Source organism: Lichenostomus cassidix, chromosome 9 (assembly GCF_008360975.1).
Source record: "Lichenostomus cassidix isolate B80296 chromosome 9, HeHo_3.0, whole genome shotgun sequence".
NCBI lineage: Eukaryota > Metazoa > Chordata > Aves > Passeriformes > Meliphagidae > Lichenostomus > Lichenostomus cassidix.
The window spans coordinates 5,995,843-6,015,739 of record NC_139490.1 but is presented as its reverse complement, the minus strand read 5'-3'; the positions used below and the strand labels follow the sequence as shown (position 1 = coordinate 6,015,739).

General features: G+C 40.5%; 1 protein-coding gene across 5 annotated transcripts in view; it reads left to right on the top strand.

Annotated features, from left to right (window-relative positions):
• Positions 1 to 19,897, top strand: part of TBL1XR1 (TBL1X/Y related 1) — a 107,961-nt gene that overhangs the window by 3,490 nt on the left and 84,574 nt on the right. The window contains exon 1 of one of the 5 annotated variants that reach the window (XM_085069063.1): positions 8,801 to 8,819. The exons of the other annotated variants lie outside the window; for them this stretch is intronic. The gene's annotated coding sequence lies outside the window, so the exon portion shown is untranslated. Of the gene's footprint in view, positions 1 to 8,800; positions 8,820 to 19,897 lie in introns of those variants that run through there. 5 annotated transcript variants of the gene reach the window in all.

The window sequence follows — 19,897 nt, the reverse complement described above, 5'->3', positions numbered from 1 at the left end:
GGGCAAGGACAGGGTGTGCTGCAGGTCAGTGTTGTGTGGATACTGCAATATTGTGATTCTGAAATGTATCATACCCAAGTGTGACTCATTCATAATCTGATTCACACTGTTTATATTGAGTGGTGTGATACTGGTCTGTGTGCTGACCATCCTTACTGTGTGTGTGTTTGCACATTCGTGCACCCAGAGTTCAGGGTGTAATAATGACTGTATTTAATGCCCTAAACATCAGCTCATGCAAGTAGCTGCAGGTTGGGAGAGAAGTGAAAGTGTGTGCACACTCTGTAATTATGCACGTTTGGCTCCTGCAAAAACTAACTGCTCTGAGAATATACTCATTGCATGCTCATTTTTAAATACAAATTTAAGTGTTTGTGTTAGGTGAAGAAGTGTCAGTAGCTTCCCATTAGGAACTATGATTGACAGCTCTTCTCTGTTTTTGAGTTGCATTGCTGCATTAATGTAAGAGCTTCAAATTAACAGGTGATGAAGAAACCATTTTTATATTCCTGCTATTGATTTAGCTACCCCTGTCCCAAATATGCTCAGTTTTTTCAGTGCTGAAGTACAAAGTTAGATGGTCTTAATTTCTGTAAAGTCACTTAATGACAAGAGTGACTTTACTAGAAAAAGGTTTATCCAGTGATCCCAAGCAGAGTAGATGGAGACCGCTTTATTCATCTCATAATTGGTTTCCTCCGAGATAAAGTGTGACAATGAAATGAGGAATAAGGAATATCTTTTGATATGAAATTGTACGGGAATATATTGGCTTTCTTTTAATTTTGCAAAATTGAATTAGCTAACTGGAGGTAAGAAGCAGTGAAAATGAGGCAGCATAGCTGTCACTTTGGGAGAGTTGATTGCTGGTCTGGAAATCGCTCTGCTAGTTTGTATGAAAACTGTGGAGGACTTCTTAGGGTTCCTTCTTGTGGTATCTAATCCAAGATGAGAAGACCCTTTCCTTCCTTTTTGTCATGAAAACAAAGCTGAACTTGTTTATACAAAATGCCCTAGAGCTTTAGTGGCCTTGTTTGAGCTTAAGTTCAATGTTCCTTTGGTTCTGAAGGATCTACAGAACTGTAATTCAGCTTATACTCTGAAACCTTGGTCTTTAATACTTTACCACTTAGCTTTCTGTGACATCCTTAGATGTACCTTTTTATATTGATAAGGAGCCTTAAAAAATTCTTCCTTGATAAGAAGTGGTCATTCCAAGCTGAAGGCTGTGTAACTGCAGGGGAAGATGCACATGCTGGTTGGTGTGTAGGATTTTGCTGGCTTGGCTAGCCAAGGAGTGAAATTGGTGGTGTTGCAGCTCACCCCTGCTCACTTGCTTCTTGGATGGGCTGATTGCAGGGAAGACTTTTGAGCATATTTCCTTACCTGTAGAAACAGTAATCAAAAGGTCTGGTGAATTGGTGTAGCTTTCTGAAGAATCTACTGAAAAAAGCTCTGAAGTGATAAGGGGGAGCATTATGGAAGTGGCCAGTGTATGTGACACCTTTCAAAAAATCTTCCTTTACTTTGAGTGTAATTGTGTGTGGCCTAGCTCAGTGCTACATGGAGATACTGAGGTCCTTTGGAACGTGTTAGCTGGAATGCCAGAAGCAACATCCCTAGGTATGCTATCAGGTCATTTTTTGAGGATGAGTAATGCAGGCAGACTGGGTGTCAACCTGACTGTGTAGTTCAGTGCCTGCCTGTGGCCCTTCCTGGTGCTCTGTGTATCCCACTTGCCTTCAAGAGCTGCTCGGTGTGGTGGCAGAAGGGATTTGGCCCCTGAATTTGTGCTGTAGTTCTTGGTGCAAGCATGACTCCTCTTAAGAAGAGTATAAGCTGGCATCTGCATCTGTAAAGCAAGATATTAATAGTCTTATTTTCAAAGATGCTGAGTCCCCGCAGTTGCATGTGAAGTTGGCAGTCTCTGTGTGTGCTTAGCATTTCTAAAAATCAACTCTTGTGTGCGGTTTGCCGGCTTTTGCAAACTCCCGGGAGGCTGTAGTTTCTGTTCCTGGGAGCAGTATTAGTAAAAGGCTATGTTGTGTGCTCTGACTTGTGTTTATTGTTGTAATTCTGAAGTCTCCATGTTGCAGAGGAGCAATCTTGCTTACTAGTAATGTCTAGCAGTAAAAAATCAGAATCATCCAGAGAAAACAGTTGTGTGGGTGTTTTTGTTTTATGATCTGAGGCTCAGTTCAATCTCTGTTCACTGTCAGACACGCTCTCCACAGCCGTGTGCCATATGCAGACACGCTGGGTGTCATTTCAGATTGTTGGAGGTGCGTTAACTGGGAATTTTGGCTGGTGGGGTGTGAGTTGTAGACCTTCCCTTCCCCTTCAGCAGGGCAATAGTCTTGCCAGCCTGGCAGGTCAGGCGAGCAGCTGTCCCTGCAGTAATGCTGGTTCTCCTTTTAACCTGTTGTGGGTTTGGGGAATGATTTGGTCGCTTCTCTGGTTGCACGCAGAGCTCCCTCTCACCCCACTGACGTCAGGGCGATGGTAGATTTTTATGAATTGGGACTATGGAAGTGGAAACTTCACTCTGTGCACAGCTATGTGCCCGTTGATGACCAGAGAGCCACAGAAAAGTTCTCTGTGCAGCCTGTTCCTGGAGCATTTTTCCAAGGTTGTGAGTTAAGCGTCAAATATTTACTGTTTGTGAAAAGGTAGCGCTAAATACTGTGCCCAGTGCCAAAACCACAGAAATTGTCAAGGTCTAGAGCCCTGAATAGGACTGGTCCTAAAAGTTGCATCCATTTGATATTAACAATATTAATAGTTCAGGCCCTTCACATGGATGACTTATCACTAGCAATCTGAGGGGGAAATTATGGATGGCGAGCACATGTGAGGTGGGTTTCAGTCCCTTGAGGGCTCCCTAAAAGTACCAGGCAAAGAGGAGAAATTTGATTTCTTGGAATAAGTTGCCCAGGCTGGCTGAGGAGTGGAATAACAAGTTTCATAGCTCTTTAGTGGTTTTTGGACAGACTGATTCATGCTCGAGTGTCAGCATGACTTCTGAAAATACATTTTTCTTTGTAAAAATAGTATTAAAATATGTAGTTATTTTTCATTTATTATTGATATTGGTCTAATTTATGGTCCTCTTGGAGGAATGAGTGTTTTTGCCATTAATTTCAGCAGTTGAGAGTTGATCTTACCTTAAAATACCAATTGATCTTAACAGAGATGAGTGAGTCTGGCCCTCCCCCCTGCTTCCTGGTCTCTCTAGCTCACAGTAAGCATGAGAACTTTTCCTCTTTTAGGTTATGTCTAAATTTGTGGGGAAAAAATAGTTTTGATATTGCATAGACCTATGGGGGAAATAACAAGAGATCTGGGTCAAAAAAGTAGGACGTGCAAGATTTAGAAGCTGTTGAAGTGTATTTATTTGTCCTATATTAGGTTAAAGGAAGTATTGGTGCTTTCAGTTTGGCAACGTGTCCTTCAGTCTGCGGTGTGCTGTGAAGGGAAGACAACTGTTAAACAATGAATCACCACTAATTTCTCTATGGATGTCCACATTCTTCTCTAGTGCCGAAATTTCTGCTTGGATATCAACACAAACACACGTTCCTAAATACAGACTCTTGGAGATAAATTTTAATTAGGAAGTGCTTTGTAAAGATGCGGATTTTTGCCATGATGATGTTTGTGAATCTGTAATGTATTTACTTTGGAGTTTCATTTGTTCCGATTTAATAATTTTTAATGTACTTGTAAAGCAAAGTTAGCATGAATGTGGATGGAGGAAAATGAAGGACAAAGTTGTCAAACCATCTATTAATGCTGACATCAAATAAATTCTGCTAGAAACATATCTTGTGTAGCAATGGATTAGCTGTTTCCCATTGCTAGTGCAACAGATTTGGGGTTTATAGAGGTGGGGTCTGTACTTGCTGAACAACATGAATGTTTTGCTGATGCAGACATGGTACCTGATTCTCCACTTTATTTTGAATGCACAACTAAATTTCACAATCTGGTGTCTTGTTTAGACTGTAAGTATCTAGCATTGTGGAAGATGAAAAAAGTCAGCAATATGAAACTTCAATATGTTGAACTGTGATAAAACTTGAACACAAATACAATGAAACAGCCTACTAAGCAGTTTGGGTGAGCTTGATCTGATAGCAGGAACGGATATCTAAATGTAGCTGATTAATAGAAACCAACTTATTTTTCTTTATTTTTTTTTTTAACAGCTTTTGCCATTATAGTAAATATTTGTCACAGTTGTTTGAGTTGGAAGAAAAATGCTTTGTATTTCTGTGAATGTCTTCCAGGGCAGAATGTGAATGGCCTTTGATTACGTTAGAAATATCAATGTGTTTATCTTGCTGTTGACAAAGTCCACATTAGTTCGTTCTTCTAGTGTCTACACGTGCAAGGTTATTTTGATATGGATTAGTTATTCCTAGTTCATCAAGGCCCTTTATAAGATTCCTTCTTACAGTACGTATAATGCACATTAAATATGTTAGCAATTAGATTTTAAGAGTCTCTTCTATTATAACAAAACAAGAAGCCCCTTTTGACCATTGGGTCATCCTGTCAAGGTGCCTGGCTACCACAGCCCTCCCAGGTGTATTATTTTCTGGTAAAATAGATGGGCATTGCTTTTGTCTTAAAAAATGAACCATCTCACTGTGTGGTTCTGTGGGCTGGTTGTGAAAGCACCAAACTCAATTTTCCTGTCAGTGTCTTCTTGTCCCAGTGCCTGGAACACAGCTGGGATCCCATGTTAGCGAGATACTCACCGCTTGTGTGTGCTGGGGCACAAAGGTGGGCTTTTAGATGCTGTGTGTATGGACAGAAAGGCTGGGAAAAATTTAAAAAAAAAAGACAATATGAAAGATAAAGGGATGGAAACTTTCAGATGTAGCCAGGGAAAACACTCTTGATGTGTTTTGACTCGCTCTTTGATGCTATGGATGACTTCATATGGGAGGCTCGGAGGGTATGTGAAATGCAGTGTCAGACTCCAGCTAAGAGAGCGTCCCTTACGTAGGCTGAGGTTCTCTGTTGTGCCAGCAGCAAGGCTTGTGTATGTTGGACTCTGCTGCAGAGCTCCAGAAAGCTCCATTGATGGTGTTAGAATATGTGAAATTTTATTTGCCTGCTTAATGTGCCTCCCACTTTCCCAGCTGTGGCCTGTAACTGCCTGCTTGTGGAACGGAGTCTTTTCAAGGTGAAACGAAAGAAATGCACAGGTTTTAAAAACACATTCAGGGATCAGGTTAGTCAGACTTCATTTGTCTTGATGTTCCTGTAAATGGTAAAAGTTTGGAACTGGAGTGTACTTTTGTGTGCCTGTTGCTGCCTACTTGTATTTGTTAATCTGGTGCTGTTGGACCTACTGCTGTTCTGTGTAATTAAAATACCCCCCAAGCCTCCCCCTGCGTGATAAAAAGACAAGTGGTGCAAGATTGTGCTGCTTTTTTTTTCTAAATTATCCCCTTCCAAGGGTCAGGGTGGCTCTGGCTTTTCGGCTTGGCTCTGCTTCCTTGTCCGTGCTGCAGCGGGAAAGTGGCAAATTAGTGTGGTGTACTGGAGTCTTTTGTTGTCCTTTGCATCATTTTATTCTTACCCCTTCCTAAGGCTTTATTTGATTTTTCTAATCATTCCCCGCTTGGTTTTTTTTCCTGGGCTTTCTCCTTCCTTTTCATTATTTTGGACTTTTCTTTTGCATTCTCCCCATCTGTTCTCTTGTCAGTCCTTTAAATCAAATTGGTGCCTTTTTGTTTCTACTCTCTGGGTTTTTTCTGCTTTCTTCCCCTTCCTCCTAATGTTAAGTTTATATGCAGGACTCAGTCCTAGGTAGCCCTCTTGAACTGGAGGGGTTGAATGGGTTTGGATGATGTAGCCTGAGTCAGTGGCAGAGCAAAACCTGCTGGGCTGCTGGGGAAATCTCTTTCCTGTGTGTGCCACTGGCGGTGAGCAGGAGGTGAGCGAGGGGCGGATGGGTGGCTGGGATGGGCACGCGGCAGGAAATGCAGAGGACAAATTTTGGCAGCGCTTTTATTTGGTAAAAATAATCTTGGCTCTAGGCATAAAGCATTGATCCAACTCTTGATGAAGTCAGAGGGAGGCTTTGGAGGGAGTTGGTGTGAGAATTTAGTACAGACGCGAAAAGCTGAGGAAGTTGGAGCGAAAACCTTGGCGCAAGGTGGGGTTGGCTTTGGGCTTTTTTAAATAAGGGGTTTTCTGCAAGAAGTTTTTATTGACGCTGTGACTTAAAATTAGCGAAAACAAAGTCAGTCATCGTGAAATCAGTGGCAGCCTTATCTTATTGTTTTTATTGTGGGTAGTGTTGACAAGTCACATGCCCCATTGTTCTGGATGAACAAACAGGGCTTTGAGGCTGCGAGCTGGGACGTGCGCACAGGCGCCTTTGTCCTGTGTGGAATTGCGACTTCAGAGTTGAAAGATTTGTCTTTAAAGAGTTCACATCTAGAAACTGCATGGTAAAATACTCTCTTGCTTGATATCTAAGCACTATTTTTATTTGGTGTCTTGTTGTTCGGAACTTAAGGAAATAAACGCAAGTGACTTGATGGATGATAGTTTATCTTCCATCGTTGCCCAGTGAAACCTGTGGATAGCAGCTTGTGTTCTGGCTCTGAAGTGGATGTGCTTGGGACAGAGAGAATACAAGATGTGCTTTTGAGAAAGTCAGTAAAAGATGTTTTCTTGAAAATCTTCCATGTATAAAGTCCTTTAGCACAAAGCTGTTGACACTTGGGATGATAATAGTGAACCTCTTCTCAACTGAAGTCAGTTTTGTGGATCACCTCTGCATTACTCATGCAGTTTATAAATCCCTGTAATCAGGATATGTGTAGTGTAACTAAGATGGATGCAGTAGAGACTGGCTGCAGGAGCAGACTTGGCACATGTAGGCTGTGGATGTAGTCATCCAGCCATATCTGGGGGAGAATTCCATTGAAATTGCTGTGAGTTTTGCTTAAGGAAGAGCAGAAAGATTAGTCTTCCCTGCCTACAGTGATTTTTATTATGTTGTTTTTAGTACATCTTAACAATGCCAGAGTAGCTCATTGTCTGGTCCAGTATTTTTCATTTGTAGAATAAATGTGATTGTGGGGCGATTTTTTTTCTTTTTTTTTTTTTTTTTTTGGTCAGCTTATAGCCTTTCTTTTTCCTCTTTGGAAACTGGTGCTTGCAGTGTGTTTTGTACCTATACAAGACTGTTCACCAAAATGACATGGAATTGTCAGAGCTCCACAGTAGGTATTACCAGGATGCTTTCATGTGTAACTGCACAAAAGGTGGTACAAACTTTCAAGCTGGAAGAAATTCTCATAGCAATCTTGACTGCGTGTCGACAGTGTCAGCTGTGTGTCCATCTGCTCTCTGGTATTAGAAAACTTCCTCAGTTTGGGTGGCTTGCGGGCAATCTGTAAAACACTGCTTTAATTTTGATACAGAATGAATGGCAAACTTTTGTCATCCTTATGTGGGTGTAATACAGCAATGGAATATATTCTGTGGGTTACTGTCAAGGTTTTCAGACTTTTTTTTGAGCATGACTGCAGTTTGTTTACACAGTCCCTTCATAGGAACTGCTTGATAGAGGGAATTATGGAATTACTTTCTGGTTATGAATTCTCTCTGTAGATTTCCATAGGCCTGTCTGGCTCTGTGTTGGATCCCCAGAGACACACCTCCCCTCCCCACACCCACAATTTTGCTTTTCTGAGTTGCCCTAATATACGTGGATGTAACAGATAACTCTGTTTACTTTATTTTTCATTTACATCCCTGAAGATTTTCTGTCCACATAATGATTAGGACAGAAAGCTGGTGTCAGGATTATCTGTTATTTCTGCCACTGTGTGACCTTAGCAAATGGATTAACAAATTTACCCATGCACCAGTGATTTAATACTTAACAGGAGCTTTTTGAGACTAGTTCAGTGCCCTGAGATCTTCTGGGGAAAGGCTGGCTAGCAGTGTAAAGTGGCTTTTGTTTAATTTTTCAGTGTCTGCTTACTTGGAGTTTTCAGTTTAAGCAAGCGCTCAATTTTTCTTTATAGGTTTTGTGTGCGTCTTCTAGTTTTCTGTTGCACAAAACATGGTCCTTCACATTGGAAATGTTTTCTACTAGCGCCAGGGCATGTTGAAATCACGCTATTTGATTCATAAAGTTAGGTATGTTTGTGTCCTTAGTAATGTGGAAATGCAACCTTATATGAAGTTTTAAGATGCTTGCACTTTTCCTGGACCGTGGCAGCGTTTTGGGAGGGAGGAAAGGCAGAACTTTCTTGGTAAAGCCACTTCAGGAATGGGTTTTGGAGAACAGCTACACAAGTAGCCACTTGTCCCAGCAGTGGAGGTGGAAAGGTGGGACCTTTAAGTTGACCTTGTGGATGGAGCAGAGGCAAAAAGTTTTTGTCCTCTAGTGTGGTATCTCGAGTCCTCTGCCATGCTTGTATAGGTTTATTTGTCCTGAAAACATCATCTCTGGAACGATATGTTAAACCCAAGAGCTGTTCTGGTGGGGAGAGGGGATGAAAACCCAGGTAGCTTTGCTGCACCAGTTTACAGCCTGACTCCACCAACACCAGCATTGTTCCTGTGAAGGTTGTGGCTGAACCATGGCAGTGAACTGTCTAGGTTAGGTAAGGATGGGCCATGAACTTGTTATCTCAGCTTTGATATCAGACAGAATCTTCACAGAGTGCAGTGGGCTGGCTGATAGCTCAGCCAGGCTGTATGGTTTGTACTGACTGCCTGGGTTCAGCCATACGTAAAATAGACATCAATCTTTGTCATGTGCTTACGATTTCATTTGGGTGAGTCTTCCTTTATAACTTCCTAAATTATTCTTGTTTATAAGTTTAACTATAAACTGATTTACAAGCTTTTATGAAAATCATCTTTTATGCCCTTTACCTGGAGCCAGTGGTGTTTTCCTGGTCAGAGGACATGGATTTCTGGTGAATGTTTTCCCTGTTGGTTTAGGTGTCTCCTAAAGCACATCATGGTCCTGGCTGTCACAGCTATGCTTGTGACACTGATGAACAGACATTTGCTGTTAAATTATCTTATTTTTGTATGTTGTTTGGACATTTTTCATCTGCTGAAAAAAAGAAATTTTAAGTAGTGTTTTAATTCTGGGGAATCTCTTCAGTTTGGGAGTGGTATTAAAGCTGTATACACCTGGGTTTTCCTATTATAAATCATTCTTCTGTATGGTGACTTTTCCTATTTTCACCACACTCTACTCTGAGAAGTATCCTCTGGTTAATTTGAAAAGGAAGTCCTGCTAGCACTTTAATAAATACCTTAAATTTTGCAGAATTGTATTTACACACACTGGCAGCATGGCTTGAAGTTAAAAGTGGGAATTTAGAGTATGCTCACATTTTTTTTGGAATGACTCCAGAAAGAAAGTGTCTTATTCCTGTTTAGTGTAATATATATCTATATATCAACTGATATAGCTGTTGGTGTAGTCAAGCCCTAATTGTTTGAAAAAATACCACTTTTAAGTGTGATTCTTGAGTATATTTGAAAGAGCTGAGTGAAGCCCTTTCTTGATTGAACCATTTTCTTGTGATCTGAGGCAGTTTACGTGTTCTTCCTAAGAAATATATTATCACTCCATTGAAGTAAATTCAGGTTCTCTGGAAGTAATCCAACCTTCAGGAAAGAAAAATATTAGTGTGCATGTTGAGGGAAAGGGTTTCCCTTTATTTCGGAATTTGCTTGTCATGTGTAGCAAATAAGCCATTTTCAGATGCATTAAGGCTCTGTGAAACTAATTTTTGGCGCTGACAGTTTTCTAGTCCTGGGTTAAGTTGAAAGATTTAAATTTAATGTTTTCAATTTTGTTTTGTTTCAAATAGGAAGGGATATGTGTATTTGCTCAGTTATAATTTGAGTGCCCTGCATGTTTCAGGAGAACAGAAAAATGAGCCAATTGAAATGAGGGCGAAGGGGATTTTTTAGCCAACCATTTGTTTCAATGTCTGAAATGTTTTGTTGCCAGTTTAAATGTTGGAATTTACGGAAGTAGCCTTTGCTTGGAAGCCTTAAATACTTGCAATGTGTTGTTTATTTGGTTTATGAAGTTTTGTGCCGTTTGAGCGCTGGTTTTTGTTTTAGCTATGAGTTTTGGCAGAGCACATTCTAGCATATGTAGCCAGTCATAAACAAACTAGAGACCACTAATGTTTTATTCCTGTGTCTGTATCAAAGCGTGTAAGGTTAAATTAAAACTGTCTGTCTGCCTATGCTTCTTGAGCCTGTGCTCTACTGAGACCTTCAAGATGCTCATGATAAAATTCTGTGCCTTCTGTCATTAAAGCAGCGACTCTCTTTAAGTTTTCGCAACTTTAATCTTTTAATCAAGGAGGGGTTTTCAGGTTTCCAGGCTTGGTTTGTGGCTCATGCAGACCTGTCTGAGTTGGGCGCCTGCTCTCCAGGGCGAGCGGAGCTCCAGTGATTTCTGCAGGATTTAATGTGCTTCCCGGGGGAGGGCAGGGATTTGGCAGGAGCCTGCCCTTCGGTAGCTGTGTGCTCTTGCAAGTTACGCAAGCTGGGTCATTTGGCAACCGGCTTGTGAAGTGTGCAGACAGGCTGCACAAGGGTGGAGGTGAGGTGCAGTGGAGAGGAGCCCCAGGATGAAGGGCTCTGCTCTGCAGGCTGGAGAGCTGTGTGCTGTCACCCCAAGGGAAGGACAGTCGGGATGGCCTCTGGACAGGCTCAGTAGGGGAAGAGGTTTGAGCCTTGTCCTGAACACAGAGGCTAAATAGGAACCTTTTCCAGGAAGCTGCCACCCTCCCTGAGACCTGCCCTTCGTTCTGTCCTCAGATTTGGCCACCAAACTCATGGCATTCGTCCTACACCTGCTCAAAGCACTTCTTTTCAGTGTTGCTTCTGAACCAAATGCCCTCTTTGCCTTCCTGTCATTGCAATCATAGAGCGACAGTTTAATTTTTTTTTTTTTTCACTATTTGCACATATTTCAGTGTATTTTCCTAAATACTTTATTTAGGCTTTTAATGTCTTAATGACTTCAAACCTCAGCTAGTTTTGTTTGGAACTGTTTTTTCCTCAGGCAGAAATCAGACCTGAAATGCTTTTTTTCTAAAGTTTGTGAAGAAAAAGCTCTCTGCTAGCATTTATGAGTTGTTGAGATTAGCTCTGAATTTCCAGATAATGTAATTTTCTTTTTTAAAGGAGCTCCCCTCCCCCCTCCCCGGCAAGCCCTAAAGTATTCTTTGTATGAATGTACTATATGATCTCTAATTATATGATCACATACCATTCCACAAATAGTGCAATACAATAGCATAGAATTATTTCTAGGATCTGGTAGAGGTCTATTCACTAGACTACCTTAAACCCTGAGCTTGCAAGTTGTTTTGTGTAAATCGACTCCTTCGCCTCCCAGAAGCCCTGTTTACTGTAGCTCTGCCTTAAGCCCAGGTTCAAAGCTTGTTATGGAATGAGGGTTTGGGATGTCAGCCTTGAAAGTTGCCATTTAACTGCTCTTATACAGCACATGCATATTAAGTAGGATAGCAGAATAACAGTGAAATTGCTCACCTAGGTCTGCAGATGAATTACCATAATTAACTGCTTCTTCCCATGAATTGCACCTAACGAGGGCTGTGCTGTTGGCTGAAAATAAATTGCATAATGCATTGCTGTTGACTAAATTATTTACATACCTCAGAGAGGAGATGGTATAAAAAAGGCTGCAGAGCAAGTACTGGACCATTATGAGAAAGAAATGGGGGGAGGGAATCACAGCTAGAACATGGTGTAGCCTGCCTTCTCCTGGGTCACCGAGGAGCTCTGTGTCCTGTTTGCAATACAGTGTGTGCCTCCATGGTTACATATTTATCACATTGCATTGCATAATGTATGTGTGGAGAAAGCAGAGTTAGATCTGTGCACACAGCCTTGGGCCTGCTCTTAAAGAGAGTGTGGCTGTGTGGTTATGAATTACTAAAAATGACTTCTTTTTCCCCCTTGTGTGTAACTGGTTCCAAAATATCCGAAGTCAAAAGCAGAATGTGCCTTTTAAAAAAATCAATTATAAACCAAACTGGACCATTTTTTAAATGCTTGGTTCTTTGTTTACCTGTGAAGTGTCCTTTTTGTGCCTGTTGTGAGATGGTTGAGGATTAAGCTATATCCATGGTGTGTTTTTCTTTACTTCTTATTTAGCCAAGAACTATTTTAAAAGAGCTGTTTTTGGGTCTGCTATCCTATTGTTGTCTTGTGGAATGCTGTGCAGCCCTATTTATTGATACTTATTAGAAAAGATGGTTCTACTACATAGAGATGACTTACACGGATTACCAGAGGAGTCAGACAATAAATATGTGTGAGCTGCTTCTTGCACAAACACTGGTAACACCAAAATAACTGCAACAAAACTGAACATGAGCTCAGTCAGAGGTGGTGTTTTGTGTAAGTATTTTCCAAAATGAGGCTTGTCACAGCCTGCATTTTCCATAGGTGAAAACCAATCTGGAACTGTAGATCTTGATTCCTATTTTTTTTTTTTTTGGGTTTGCCTTGGTCAAGATTAGGCCCAAAACAAAATCCTTGACAAAACTTGAAAATACTTTTTGTTCTGCACATAGGGTTGTCCATCCCTCTGCCTCCATGACAGAGGTGGTGGCTTGGGATGGACAAAGGAAGCTGCAAGTGGGGTCACTGCCCTTGCAGAAACTCAGTTGTTTATGTGATCACTTCTGGTTGTGGTCCCAGTGGAAATGTGGTTGCAATGGGGAAAAGCTTCGTGAAAACAACTCAGCTTGGGAAATTGGATCACATTTATTTTTTTATAAGTAGGCCAAAACATTGCATGATAAGGTTTTGTATTGAGTTGGCTCCCTTTTCTTGCCAAATTAGCTGGAATAGGTCAGCTTTTGCGATAACAGCGACAAGAAAAACCAGTCAGTTGTTTTCGGGTTTTTTTACCTATTAAAAATTTTTCTTGAAAAGCTTTATTTCCTGTTTGAGAACATGTGCTTGAAGTTTGGCAAAGATGTGATCTTTGTGTCAGCACAGGATATTTTTGGTTTGGTTTTGTTTTGGGCTTGTTTTGTTGGTTTGTTATTTTTGTTTTTTTTTTTTAATGTTGGTAGGGCTATTCTATAAAACATAAATCTGACCTAGGCAACTTTAGTTTTTGCATTTCTAATAGACTGTTCAGGCTGGTGAACCACTTACTGTGGAGAGGTTGTGTGTAGTATTAAAAAGCAATAAATGACAAAAACCCATTAATTGGTATGCAGGCAAAAGTGTAAAGATAGCAGAACAGGCTTTGAAATAAAATACGTCAATACTACTTAACATTTGTGACATACCTAACAAATTATAGCAAAACATTTTTAGCGAACATTTTTCTCCAAAATTTCAGAATGCTTTCAAACAGTTCACACACACTTTTTGCACTGTACACTTCACAGTGATGAATGATTAACACTGCTTCTAATACATCCTGTCCAAGAAAGTGCCACAGAAGAAAATTTATGTTGTTTGTGTAGGTTTTGGGTGGTTTTTTAATATTATGTTTCCTATTTATATTTTTAGAGAACGGTCAAAATTTAATTTATGGAAACAAATGAGATATTTCCATGGAAAAGTTGTGAGATTGCAATGAGCAGAAAGGGAATCTGCTCATGGTTAATACAGTCCTTCAGACACATGGTAAATCTTGAAGGCACTGCTGAAGGACAGAGCTGTTTTCTGCTGTTCTGTTGTTGTTTGTCACTGAACTTCTGAGCTGTTGTGTAGGAGAGAGCAAAGGACAGCAAAGACCTTGGAAACACCTTGCCAAAATCTGAACTGAGGTGTTGTAAAAGCGTGTTTCCTTTTTTTGAAGACTGGAAGAGGAGACTGGGGCCTTTAGAGTATAGAGGAGGGGGAGAAGTTGGATTAATTCTGCTTCTCGCTCTTCCCTGTGGAGCACTGATTCTGTGAATGACTGAGCTCAGTGCCCTGCTTTCATGTGGTGGGAACTTCACCAGCTTCCTTGTTCTGTCTGTTAACAATCAACTGATTTAGGGTCACGAGTGTGTTACAGGACATGGCCACCTGACGTGGCACTGCCTGTGGGACAGGGATCCATCAGTGTTCTCGGGCTTAATTGTGCCTTATTGTGTGCAGGTAGGACTTGGGTGACAAAATCGTGCAGTAGGGAAGGGATACAGAGAGAGCAAAGTGTGCATGGAACTACCAATGTTTACATTGTTTAGGCAGGGGAATGGTCACTTCAGAATGTGGCATAACTGTCTTCTGAATTTGTTTGGCATTTTGGTGGGTTGGATGAAGATTTTTGTGTGTTGTAGAAGGATTGTAAGAGAAAAGGTCACAAAGGGAATAAATGAACAAATTTTGTGCAAAGCCTTGGGGCAGTGAGAACCTGCTATGAAGCATTAGTAGAAGGGGCAAGACTTCACATTTAGTGTATAACTAAAGGTATGGAATAATTGTAAATTTGCAGGTGAGAAAACACTGTACTTTGCATCAGGCTTTCCAAGTCCCAGTTGAGCAGGGATGGTATTTGTCTTGGCTAACATCTGTTCCTTTCTGGAATAAGTGGCTTTAAAGGAAGGCATGAAACTTTAATATGATTTCTGGTTAGTTCAATCTATCTCTTTCTTTCTATTTTCAAAACATATTTTATTTTATTAGATTCAAGAATACGGGTTACCTATACAAGCTGCTGGCTCCTTACATAAGTAATCATATGATAAATACAATTAGATGGAACTTCAGCAATATTGAAATCACTTCCATAGGAAGCTGGCCGACTGCCCAGACATCTTGACGTCACCTAGGAACCACACGCTCTGTCTTGGACAAATGTCTTTGGCACAGCCCTGTGAAAGTCACTGTGGTTGGGATCTGAGTGGAAATAAGCTCTGAAAGTCTGAATGTTTTATCTCTGGTATCTCCCTCCCCTCAGATATCTTCCTGCATGCCTCTGAGGATCCTTGCAGTCTGCAGGCATGGGGAGGTGGATGCCAATCCTTAGCCATTAAGGATTCCTTCATGTACAGCGACAAGTTTCCACTCAGCCTTCCAAACCCTTGTTATATGCTGTAATAATGTGGGATAAGGACTTTGCTGTGGCCAACGTAATTCTTGGTAAACAGAGACGAGGAATGATGTCTCATTAAAAAATGTAGTGTGGCAATAGAAAAATCATGTTTATTACCAGTTCTAGAGTTGTATAAATAGAGATGTGAGACATCTGCTGAGCTTTGCTGTAGTAGAAACACTGAAATCACGTTTATCCAAGTTAATAAATCTCAGAGCTAGGAAGGAGAGTAGTGGAGTGAGAGCTTAGGAGCAAGGCAAATGAAATGAACAGTGGCAATGTAGTGATGGGAGACTTTTTGAATATATTTTCACCAGGAGGTAGTTGTATAACAATATTCAATGTTTTAGGAGATTTCATTTCCTTGTGCTTGTTGAAAAGCAGGACAGACTAGACATAACTAGGAAAAGCCTTGCATCAGGCCATTAATTAGGCTTTTATTTAAGTGGTGAGTGTGTGTTGGGCTGGTGGAAGTGAGAACTGCATCTGCAGAGCAAGTGTTATCCCAACGGTGGGGAGTTCCCTGTGTGGTTGGGATAATTGTAGGGGATTCCCAAACTGTAGAAGGTTTTTGTCTCCTCCTCACACGCCATCGGGATTTGGCCTTGAAAGATCACTAATGCTTATGATAAAGTGGGACCTGGGGTTTTTTTTGGTGGCCTTTTTTGGTTTGATTGGTTATTTCATTTATTTTTTTTTAACAGTGAGTGCATCTCAATAAAATTCTGAAAATGAAAAAATCCCACTCTCTTGGTGCAGAGTAGTTCCAAGCTGCTAAGGAGCAGAGTCATAGTCTAGATTTAAATCCAAAAGTAAACGAGTAATTTATTGCCTGTTAAACATGAGCAAACAAAATCTCAGTACATTGAAGAATGTTTTGAATCTATTTTCACTGTCTCCTGTGTGACCAAATGTGTGTTCTCTCAGGATCACTGGTTTTAGCTATTGGAACAAGATTAAAATAGAAGGTGCAAGTGTCACAAAATGTAGTTCCACAAATATATAAGCTGGTATTTCTCTTTATGATAACAAAGTTGGTTGAAATAAGGAGAAACTTAGAAATTGCATCAGGTATATTTCAGGCTGGTTTAATAGAATTCTTATGTTTTATTTAATTGTTTGGTTTTGGTTTTTTTATACTCTGAGGTGGACTGCTGGATGTTTTTCTGCTGTATTTACTTACTGAAATTTGCAGGTTATTCTGTTGACCACCACCTGTCTCTTATCTTACGAATTTGTATTCAGGATTTTTTTGTTTGTTTAGCAAAAAACCCGTAAAATAATGCTGTGCTGTTTTCCACTCAAACTCCTCCTTATTGCTTGAGCAAAATTGGTTTTGATGATAATAATGTTACTTCGAGACCTGTCCCTTCCCCCTCCAGTGTTGGCTTTCCTCAATAAAAATTCATTCTTCATTCCATTTACAGTATAGCAACCAGTTCCCCAAAGCCATTCTGCTTGATCCAAGTCTCACACCAAACTAGATTCTTTGTGGTGTGGAGCATCCACCAATTTAAGATTATTGTTAGGAACTTTATAACAAAAATCAATTGTGAACAGCTCAGGAGGAGCAGGGAAAGACTTTTTTTTTTTTAATCCCTGAATAATTCTAGATTGAAATTTTTTTAAAATACATTTTTACAATGTGTAATTTTAGGTGGAAAATTTGTAACATTTTTGAATATTGGCAACACAAACCCAAAAACTTGGTGACTCTGACTGCAGGCTGGATGTCTGCTGTCATGTTCTGTGGACATTTGTGTGCGTAAATGAAATGGTTGCATTCTGTTTAATTTGAATGGTGGAAATTGCTGTAGTATTTAGTGAACCAATATGATTACTGGGATGGGGTGGCATGGGAAGACCGAGGGAGTTCATTATTTATGGGGCAGTTTTTATTTTGTGGTTCATTATATTGACTTGAAATTAATTCACTGCGAGGTTCCTGTAAAATTGCTTTGTGTGAAATAGTATTTATTTTACCTTTTAGTAAAACACCCTGACTTCTACAAAAGGCAAGAAAATAATTGAAATAAATTGTACACAAGTAATTATTTGAATAGTACGGAAATATAATGTGTGGTGCGATTAAAATTCCTGGACTCCCATCAGTCTTCCTAAGTCCTTGTAATGGTGATTTTTCAGCTGCAGTTGGTTCTGCTCTTGGGCTTTTCCATGTGAAGAGCTCTAGTCTCTGTGCTCAGTGGGGAGGATGCCCAAATCAGAGTGTGAGCAAATTCTTACTGGGATTTCGATATACAGAGGATTAAGGAAGCCTCTTTAGGACCCTGGTTGCAGGCAAGAAATTAAACTATAACCAGAGCCATCCCTTTCTTGGGTGTCTCCAGGTCTGGTTTCCTCACATTGCTGTGCTTTCTGAAGCTCAAAATAATGCCTTGTTCTCAAGCGATATTAATCATCTCGCATGCATTGAAGTGTGGATCTGACTGTGACTCAGAACAATTTAAAATCAGGCTTCATGTCTTATGAAAATAAGTGGCTCCCAGAGGAGAAAGGACTTCTGTTTCCATTTATCACTTGTGATGGTGAGCTGTGCCTCACTTTGAGTCGTCCCATCTTGCATTGACTCCCTCCGTGTCCCAGTTCATGCTGACAGTGCGATTGGCTTTGATCCCAGCCTTTACTGGGAGAAAATCTTGTAATGGTTTGGGTGGCTTGTGGACAGATCTGATAAAGAGACAGTTTCTGATGTTTCGTCAGCAGGTCAGGCAGGGATTGACAGAAATACGACTGGCGTATGTTTTAAGCATGGGGAGGGAAAGGTCTCATTGAAGGGAAGACAGCTCATGGGAAGAATGGAATTGGCTTTGGGAACAGCCCTGGAGCGAGAAACTACTGAAGTAAAGGCTGTGAAGATTGATCTTTTGGGGGTTATTGCTGGAGGGTGTGTGAAACATTTTGCTATCATTAAAATAAATTGTATTTGAGTGTTTTCTAACTGGCACCTTATCTCTATGCTACAATTGAAGGAAGTTACTTTTTGTCCTTTTGGATTGCAGTGGGTGTGTCTGTTTCAAGCGTTTTTAGCCAGTTTCAAGGGGATTTTTCTTTTTTTCCTTGGAATGGTCTAGGATGGTTACTTAAGTAACAGGTTTCAAAGCAGGAAGGGAAAGTAAAATTCTCAGCTCTGTGTCTGCTCACAGTGAACTCAGCTGAGAAGAATGTTTAATAGTTTCACTGAAAAACATCAAGAGCTACAGGAATATTTGCCTAAGTTAATTCACCACATTAATTTCTAGATGACACTGGGTGGCATGGGGATACAGGCTACACAGTAGTTCCACCTTTGAGCATGGGCTAGTGTTTTTTTTTTGTTTTTTTTTTTTTTAAAGCATAATCTTCCCCTTCAGAGGCAGCATATAAGATTGGTTGCCCATTTGTCAGGATTTTGGACAATCTAAGACAAAGTTGTTTTTGTAGACAAGTCTATTTTTGGAGTATGTTCTGGGAACAGTAAGTTGAGGTGGCAATTTTTATTTATATTTTGGATGCTTTCTCATTGTCCTCATCCTTGTTGAGTTGGACAAAATGGTTACATTTCCAGGCAAAAAATGTAATCCTGTTGGGGAGCTAATGCATTGCATTATTCAACAGCAGCCTCCACCCAGTTAAATGTAGTATTGACAGTTGCAGTACCACACTTCAATGTATTGAAGATTAAAATGTGTGTGTGTTTGTGGGAGAGCATTTCTGGTGCTTTTTATTTGATACATGTAGTCATCATAGCCTATTTGTCATTTATCTGTCTAGTTTCAGACACTTCACACCTGTGATGCTTCAGAGAAACCATGATCAGTTATACTTTAGTGCAAAGGCAAGTGATTTTTGGTGGTCTTCCCCTAAAAAGTGGAAAACAAGCTGCATTAAAGTTGGTGCTGATTCAGAGCCTGCAATGTGATTTTGTTGTCCTCTATAGCTGCCATGGAAGCTTGGCCTCCCGTTCATTAGCTTATTTCTTCATTTTATTATTTCATTTAGGAATTTTTGGTTTTTATAACATTAGTGAAAGAAAAAATCTCAGGATGCTACGCTGAATGGCTGCAGTTATTTGAGGAAAAAAATCAGAATGAAATTTAGCTTCTTTTCTCAGCAAGCAAGAACACAAGAATTAATCCTCATTAAGACCTCCTGTGTCATCATCTTGTTAATTATAATTTTCAGTTATGGCTTGGGGGGAGGGGGAGTGCCAATTTACCCAATGAATTAAGAAAAGACTAGCAGGTGGAGAAGTGAGGTAATGTGGAGAGGCTCTGAATCTTTGAGCTGTTGAGTCCAGCAAACAAAGTCATGTGTTTGTGTGGAGGGGACTGAATCAGTTCTCCTTGCTTGTGACAAGGCTGGCCTTGTGCAGCAGCGTGTGGTTGGATTTGGGGCAGGTGTTGGATTTGTGGCTGGATGTGTTCTTGATCGGTGATGACTTTCTTGGCATTTCACTGAGGTGTGTGTTCCTGGAAATGATAAGCTTTGAGTGGCAGTGTATTCTGGTATTTTGTTGTCTTGAGCAACATCTGTGATCAACTGTACCGTTTCAGAGGGCAGGTGTGTGAGAACCTCAAATCTCTGCATGACAGTTCATGCTTCCAGCAACAGTTGCCCTTAGTACTTGGCCAAATAGAAAATGTGAATCCTCTGTGCATTCTCTGTCCTGTTTTCAGTCTTGATTTAGATACTTAGTTACCTAAATGACATAAAAACCCAAGCAAGACTGGCCTTAGGCCAGAGCTCCATTTTCCTGCTAATGGGTGAGTGTGCTTTTTGTATCTGTGCTTCTTGACTCTT